The following is an 8,763-nucleotide window of genomic DNA, read 5'->3' on the forward strand; positions in this document are numbered from 1 at the left end:
GCTATGGTTTTACAGGAGGGGCTGAGCTACGTTGTAAAGGCTTTGAAATGTACACAATTAGGGAGCACAATTAAGAAAAAGAACATGAAATTATAAACACAAAATTAGAAATTGGAAAATTATTTGGAGTAGAAAAGAAATCACAACAAATTATGATGGTTCAAAAGCTGACAAATACAACAGGCGTGATAAAAAGGAAAAATGATTTTGTTGATTAAGTGCCTGATGGTGACTGGCACTTTGACATATTTTCTGTAAAGAGAGTGGAAAACTAGTCAAGTCTTGCTTCTAACAGGCTTCTTTGATTTTATTTTATTATTAGTATATTGATGTTTATGTTTAGAAAATGTCCACCACTCATGCTGATAAAGTCACGTGAACGGGGCTGTGGGCAGACGCATGTGGAGCCTGCTGTGGGGAGCCTGCTCAGGTACGTGTCCTGCTGGGGTCCCTCTGCCGTGCCAGGCTCGGAGCCCCCACACTTGTGGATCTACCCTTTTGGTGCCTCACAGGATGACCCGGGAGACTTTTCAAACATCCCAATGTCCACTCCCTGGCCCAGCCTACGAGGCAGGCTCTCCAGGGCCCTTAGGGTCCCTCGTCTGAAAGCCGCACCCCATTGTTTGAAAGCACAGCAAACTCGAGCTCTAGAGGCCGGCGGCTGACAGGGCTGCCCTGTGCCAGGCGAGAGGAAAGCGTTGCACAGGATCCCGCCTGGGTGAGCCAGAGACTCCCTGGAGAGCGGTCCCGCCGTCCTCCACGGCCAGGGCCGCTGCTCTGTCGTTCTTAGCCCTGTGCACTGTTCCAGCACAGCTGCTCCTAAGCGCACGGCGGCTGCTCCCGCACTTCCACCGAGAAAAAGCTGAGGCCAACGTGAGTCTGCGTAATGAGACACTTTTTAAAGAATTCACGATAAACATTCCTTTGACGTCAGCGTATTCAAATGTGATGTCTTCACACTTTACCAAATGAATTCGTTTTCTAGAGCTGCTGTGAAGTACCACAAATGACAAACTGGCTTAAGACAAGAGAAATGTACCCTCCCCCAGTTCTGGAGGCCGGAAGTCTGAGACGAAGTGTCGGCAGGGCGCTCCCATCCGCCACGCTGGGTCTGCCACGGCCTGCGTGCTTTCGTCTCCAGTGGTCATAGGTCTTCATCCCACAGCGGTGGCTTAGGAGGTGACTAATCACCGTCGGGAGGTGGCAAAGTCATGAGGGTGGAGCCCTTGTGAAGCGGATGGGTGCCCTCCCTTATAGGAGAGGCCCCGAGACTCCTCCCCTACCGCCACGTGAGGCACAGCGAGAAGGCGCCGTCTGTGAGCCAGGAGCTGTTCTCCCCAGACGTCTGACCTGCCTTCGCCTTGGCCTTCCAGCCTCCAGAACTATGAGTGTGGTGCTTCTGCTCGCGCAACTAGGATGCACCGAGACGGAGCCTGGGGAAAAAGAACCATTTAATGGGTCAGGAGAGGGTGGGGCCAAGGTGGGAGAGGGTGGGGCCAAGGTGGGAGAGGGTGGGGCCAAGGTGGGAGAGGGTGGGGCCAAGGTGGGGCGAGGGCTTTGTGCACAACTCTCCCGCTGGGTTTTGCTGTATCTGCTCCATCCTTGAAAAGTCAAACGCACACTCCTAGATCTTCTCTTGGGGGACACTTAGGAAAGAAGACTGGAATGGAATAGTGTCAGGGCTTGTTAATGAGAAGAGCCAGAGAAATGCCCGAGATACAGGAAAAGCCCCCAGATGCTCCCTTCAGCAGGGCCCTGGGCATCCTCTGGCCTCCCAATGGCTAGGGCTGAGCTAAGAGGAGGCTCATTTGTTGCAAGAATGGCGCAGAGGGGATGCAGGGAAGGTGCCAAAAGAACTTGTGTCTAGGGCTCGGGGGAAGCAGGAGTGTGGAGTCCAGGACCGTGTGGGTGCCAGCTCTAGGGGTGTCAGAGGGCCGCGTGGGTTCCAGCACTAGGCGTGTTGGAGGGCCGCATGGATGCCAGTGCTAGGGACCCCTCCCACTTCAGAAGGACTTTCAACTCCCATCTCTCTGCCAAGCCTACTGCCTGGGGAGGGGTCTAGAAACCGTCCTTGAATTTGCCTCCCATCTCCCCATCCTTAGCATCATCCTGACTCTTCCTCTGTCCCCCTCACCCCAAAGTCCCAGAATGCCAGGCGGCTGCACAGATGCCGCCTCACAGCCCAGAACCCCGGCCCTGCCCATGCAGGGACACTACCCCCGCAAAGAAAACATGGGTGATGAGAAATGTCAGGTTCCCAAATTCCTGAAGAACAAGATCTCTATCTAACTGCATAGGTTTCAAAGCAGGTTGAACGTGTTTTCTCAGACAGGTTTGGTATTTTGCACCGCAGGACATTTGGGCTCATAGAGACTCTTTAGCCTGATCTATACAGCGGCAGGACAAACAGCGACAGATGTTAGCAGTTAGAGCTCTCCAGGATCTGAAGCCTCCTACGGATGGTGAGGAACCCCGCCTGGGAGCACAGAAAACACATTAAAGAGAGCGTTTGTGGGACACCTGGAGGGGCAGCAAGGCATGTGGGCTGAGGACACCCTCCCCCAGACTCCCCTGCAGCCCCTTCCCAGGCACCGTGTGCATAGGGCACTGACTCACTCATCCTCTCTTCCTCTCGCACCTGGGACACTTCTTTACCAAGCAGCTAAACGACAAAGCCACTAAGATGAAAAGCCCTTCCTCACATGCCCTCAGAGTAGGAGGGCTGGCTCTGCTCCATCCCAGCTCGCAACAGTGGGAGAAGAAAACATCTTTTTCCCGGAGCGTGGGCAGATGTCTCCGGCAGGGTCAGCCATGAACTGTGTGCAGACATGGTGCAGTGTGTGTGCTGGGATGTGGCGTGGTTTGGAGCCCAAACCTCTGTCCTGCAAGTGCCTCGTCATTCAACCATCGGCCTTTGACTTCACTCTCCTGAATGTTGTTTCCTCTGTTCAGTGATGGTATTGAAAGTCTGATAGAGCTTTTGCTGATATAAATAAGATCATGCAAGAGAAGTGCTAAGCCCAGTGTTAGCGAGTAGCAAGCCCTCAGTGAAGGCATCCAGGGCGTAGAAGGGAGTGACGTAAGCCTGTCAGACCTAAGCAAATACCCCCAGGCCAGGAGTGTTATTTTCAAACAAATTTTGTTTGTTTTTTAATTTTTTTTTGTTGTTTGTTTGTTTTCAAATTCCAGCATTCAGAGTATTTCCCAGTGCACTTTGGGTGAAAAACATGCAGCAAGGTCACCCTTTCGTGCAGTTGGTGTTGGGTTACAGAGCAGGGTGGGTAAAGGCCAAGAGAAACTCGGTCTCAGGAGAGGCACCGTGGGGCCATTTGCCTCCAGCCATCAGCACTGCCACTCCTGGATCTTGGGCAGGGGCATCGGGTTCCCCTGCTCCCCATGCCCAGGGAGCTGTGAGTGCATGGAGCTCTCACTCATTCCTGAGAGCTCAGCTTGGAGCACACAACTGGGTGTGTGGAGCGTGGGGCTGGGCTGACATCAGCGTCCACCGGGTGACGCACGGAGGCACCTGCCTCTGCAGAGTCTGTGTGTGGGCCTGTTATCCCAGACTGCATCCTGCAGAGTCAGAAGCAAAGCTGGCGTGAGTGCCCGCACACCGCGTGAATGGGTGAGACCCACCAGAGATGCTACCCGGGGAGACCAGGGCCGTGGCGGTGGGAGAGCTCTGATCCGAGGCCTCTTCCCATAGAGGCCGATGCCCAGCAAGGATCTCACTACAAAGCTCATCCTCAGCATGGCTAAGGGGCTCGATGCTAAAACAGGACGGGGATGCGGGGGTGATTGAAGAAGCAGAAAGGACTTGAAAACTACACCCTGCTCTGTCCAAAGCTCAAGGAGATGGCGCAATTAACACCTAAAGCCCTGGTGGCTGGCACGGGGAAACTTTAAAAGTCTGGGGGTCTAAGGGTACCCTCCTGGTGGGTGGACGGGACAGAGGAGGGCTGAGGAGGTACCTGGGAATGCTCAGCTGGCTCACAGCGGGCGCTGGGCCGGAGGCGTCAAGGAGGGAAAGGGAGCAGGCTGCACCCACAGCCCTGCAGCCACCACGCATCCCAGAGTGGAAAGGACTTGAGCTCTCCTCAATGTCACATGCTGCTGCACCACACTCTCTGTTTTCTCTATTTTAGAAGCTGGTGATGAGAAGAGCCCAGTGCTGAGTCGTCTTCGTGGTTGCTGGATTCGTCTATGCTTGCAGGGCTGTGAAGGAACGCCTGAGACGGGGTAATTTATAAAGAAAAGAAGTTAACTGGCTGATGGGTCTGCTGGTTCTACAGGAAGCATAGCAGCTTCTGCTTTGAGGAGGCCTCAGAAAGCTTCCTCCTGGCAGAAGGCAAACGGGGAGCAGGTGGGTCACATGGCGGGAGCAGGAGGAAGAGAGAGGGTGGGAAAGGAGGTGCCACACACTTTTAACAACCACATCTCGTGAGAACCCACTCATTCTCATGAGGAAAGTACCAAAGGGGATGGTACTAAACCATTCGTGGCAAACTGCCCTGTGAACCAGTCGCCTCCCACCAGGCCCGACTTTCAATGTTGGGCCCACCCTATGGCCTTACTTCACTTGATGACATCTGCAAAGAACCTGCTTCCAAGTAAGGTCACAGCCACAGGCACGAGGCTTAGAACACAACAACTACAAACTTAAAGTTTAAAGCATTTTAAAAAACAGACAAGGTGGCTTTGGTAACATGCTCTGAGCCTCTTCTTTATTTTCTTTGTGGTCCTGTGTTGGCTTGAACTCATCAGTGTGTTGGTCTTGTGTGTTTTCTCACGCACCTTCTATGCATGAGTTCCCCTAGGGCAAGGACCTCACCCCACATTTACCTACCTGAGGAGTCAGGGCACAGGGTAGGGGACAAAGGACACCGACCAACTCCTGCTTCCTCCCCAAATCTCTCCAGCCCCCATTCAAAGGACCCTCCATTTTCTGCTGTGAAATCTGTTTATTTGTGGTTGAACTCTCTGCTGGTGGCCAGCCTTGGTGTCTGAATTTCAGAATGTGGTGTCATGCTCTTGCATGTTGTGCTTAAAAAGGCTTTTGTTGGAAAAGCCTGTGTGAAGCCACTGGCACCTGTTATGTGAGCACATGTGACTCTACACTGACCCGCTGCCATTGGGCCCTGGGGAATGACAGAGAGAAAAGATAAATTGGGAAGGAGAAAGTCAGGTGTGGAGTAAAAAGTGTGAAGAGAGCAGAGCTGGATGGGGGAACAAGTGAGGAGGCTGGGCATGAACTGCGATCTGGAAAGACAAAGAGGAGGGGGTGCCCGTGTATTTTGTGTAGTCAAATGACCCGGGTTCAATTCCTACCTTCATTCCACTCTGAGCCTCAGACCCCCATTCACAGAAGGGGCCTGTGTCATGCAGCTCATGAGTCAGGAGAATTAATGGGACCGAGGGAACCTGTTGACTGCTTGGCTCCGATGACAAGCACACAGTAGGAAGCCAATAATATGAATGCTTTCTGCCATTCACACCATTTTCATGTGTACGTCACTCTCTAGTAAGACTAGTAAAAACGTTCCTATGTTGAAAACAAATGCTTTAGTTGAAAATAAAGGAGTTCATCTCTTGGTGGAAGATGAAATATTCACATTAGCTTCAAGGATTTTCTTGTAATCACATTGAGATCTTAGCCCATTTAATGGAGCATAATACATACATTGTCATTTCAAACAAAGTCCTTGTCAAAAATGACACTTTGGAATTTTTTTCTTTTTTTTTTTTTTTTGAGACGGAGTCTCGCTCTGTCACCCAGGCTGGAGTGCAGTGGCGCAATCTCGGCTCACTGCAAGCTCCGCCTCCCAGGTTCACGCCATTCTCCTGCCTCAGCCTCTCTGAGTAGCTGGGACTACAGGCGCCCGCCACCACACCTGGCTAATTTTTTTTTTTTTGTATTTTTAGTAGAGACGGGGTTTCACCGTGGTCTCGATCTCCTGACCTCGTGATCCGCCCACCTCGGCCTCCCAAAGTGCTGGGATTACAAGCGTGAGCCACCGTGCCCGGCCCTCATTTGCCATTTCTGAGCCTCCGTTTCCACAGATTTAAAATAAGGAGGCCCAGGAGAAATGACCCCTATGGTCTCCTTTAGTTGTCAACATTTTCCTAAGAATCTAGACCTCCTCAAGAGTTAGTTCCTAATTTTCAAGGAATGAGTCGGCTGAGCCCTGCAGTGCCCTAGTCATGTTGACACAGATGTGGACGCCAGCCTGAGGACAGGATTTAGCAACTCAGAGCCTGGGAGACTCCAGCCTGCCGAGCTTCCAATGGCTCGTGGAGCTGGGACTAGGGAGGGGTGCGAAACTAAAGTGTTCCTTCCTCTGATAATAGAAAGTATTCCATTGAAATTCCAACAATTATCCATTCTTGCTTTAGCATTATCATCTGGACACTTTCAGAAGGAATCATGACAGGCATTGCTCTCTGTGTTATTCTCAACAGCGCCCCAGCGGTGTAGCCCGACTACCAGCCGATTTGCTCAGATGAGTCAGCAGCATGAGAAAAACTACACAATGGATGAGGCCAAATAGCAACAGAAATCGGAGCTAAATAACATAAAGATCCCCTTTGTGTGGCACTGAAGCTGAACAAGACCCTGGGAGTCTACACTGAGACAGGCCTTTCCTGCCTGCCATGTGGACCTGCCAAGTGAACCGCACCACACCCGGCCACTGACCGCCGACGCCCAGGGACCACACACACACACACATGCGTGCACACATGTGCCCATCTGGTCTGGTCACCTACTGGGAGGCTGCTCTTCGTTGAGGCCAGGCTCAGAAGCCCTGCGGTCCCTGGGCAGGCCATGGCAAGCATCCAGGGCACCATCAGGACCCCTACCTGAGGGGTGTGGGGCTATTCTGCCCCTGCTCTCCTTTCTGAGTGACCGAGAGGTGTGGACAGCAGCCACCGAGGATCCGCTGTGCAGTGCCACTGGCCTGTGGAGGCTTCCTCAGTGTCCTCTCTCCTCCATTCAGGCTCCATGTTTGTCACCAATGAAAACTGTGGGATAGGCAGACCGGAGGCCCCACACAGAGGACACCATGTGAGACCCTGTTCCATCCTCCTCCTTCAGAGGAGCCCACGCCAACCTCTGGCTGAGACCTTTCATCCAACAAGGTACTTCCTGCGGTGGAGTCTCACTCTTAAATTCCTGTCCAAGAAACCGACCAAAAGCTGTTTTAGGGCAGGTGGTACCTCAGGGCCGTGAGCAGAGGAGACTGTACCCTGAGCTTCCACTCCCTCTCCCAAAACAAGAGTGCTGTTACCCCCTCACCCTACGCCCACTCCCAGCCCACACCCCACAACCCCACACCAGTGGCTGCAGCTTCACAGGTGAACCTGCCTGCATGGCATGAGGACACGGTGGTGATGCCACCTGACTCGCCTTCAGCAGCCTGTGGACCCAGGTGCAAGAGGGCTTCACGAGGTGGTGACTCATGCCTCCTTTGGGAACAACATGTTCCAACCCAGTGGCCAGCCCTCAGGTCTGGAGCACCGCAGCATGGCTGCAGGAGAGGGAGGCGCCCAGATGGACTGGCAGGCAAGGACTCTCTGGGTCCCATGCCCAGCACAGATTGTGAGGAGTAAACCACATCCCCCTAAAGGAAGTTTCCTTCACATCTTCACCCCCACAGACCCTGCCTTTCCCTCCAAAACAGCCCTGCCCAAATCCTCTGGGAGCAAGCAGAACCTCCCATGCCCTGAAATGTGTCAGGTCCCCGGGGGCTGAGCAGACGGCGCCCACGCCCTTAATCCACGAACAGGAGCCTTTAGAGCCAATGTTTTAAACGGCCACTGTCACACACACAGGCGCTCGGAAGTTTACGGAACTCGATACTGCTCTTTAAGGAGTCCAGGTAAAAATATAAATGCTCTCCCATGGGTTTGGCCAATTTCTGAACCATAGCGCTATAAAGGATGTCTGCAGGAGACTGAGGCACAGCAACGCCAAGGACAGTGTCAGAAAACAAACTACCAACTGGCACATCACATCTCAGGAGGCTCTGCAGAGGCACGACAGAAATTCCCAGACTTCTAAGATGCAAACAGTCTTGAAGCCTTGTATGAGGCACATCACCACCACAACCTTAACCCGCTGGGTTCTTAACCCAGAACACAGACATACAGACACAAATGTGCGCACGGCACCACACCACACCATCACCTCCCTATGCAGAGAACGCACACACACACCACACCATCACCTCCCTATGCAGAGAACGCACACACACACCACACCTTCACCTCCCTATGCAGAGAACGCACACACACACCACACCATCACCTCCCTATGCAGAGAACGCACACACACACCACACCATCACCTCCCTATGCAGAGAACGCACACACACACCACACCATCACCTCCCTATGCAGAGAACGCACACACACACCACACCATCACCTCCCTATGCAGAGAACGCACACACACACCACACCATCACCTCCCTATGCAGAGAACGCACACACACACCACACCATCACCTCCCTATGCAGAGAACGCACACACACACCACACCATCACCTCCCTATGCAGAGAACGCACACACACACCACACCATCACCTCCCTATGCAGAGAACGCACACACACACCACACCATCACCTCCCTATGCAGAGAACGCACACACACACCACACCATCACCTCCCTATGCAGAGAACGCACACACACACCACACCTTCACCTCCCTATGCAGAGAACGCACACACACACCACACCATCACCTCCCTATGCAGAGAACG

The 8,763-nt window shown here is 53.0% G+C and overlaps 1 long non-coding RNA gene across 1 annotated transcript; it reads left to right on the forward strand.

Annotated features, from left to right (window-relative positions):
* Positions 1-2,397: 2,397 nt before the first annotated feature.
* Positions 2,398-6,716, forward strand: LOC129463612 (uncharacterized). Its single transcript, XR_008651239.2, has 3 exons — positions 2,398-2,462; positions 4,146-4,239; positions 6,460-6,716. It is a non-coding gene; the product is annotated as an uncharacterized lncRNA (long non-coding RNA).
* Positions 6,717-8,763: the final 2,047 nt, after the last annotated feature.

The sequence above is a fragment of the Symphalangus syndactylus genome, chromosome 2 (genome assembly GCF_028878055.3).
Source record: "Symphalangus syndactylus isolate Jambi chromosome 2, NHGRI_mSymSyn1-v2.1_pri, whole genome shotgun sequence".
Classification (NCBI taxonomy): Eukaryota; Metazoa; Chordata; class Mammalia; order Primates; family Hylobatidae; genus Symphalangus; species Symphalangus syndactylus.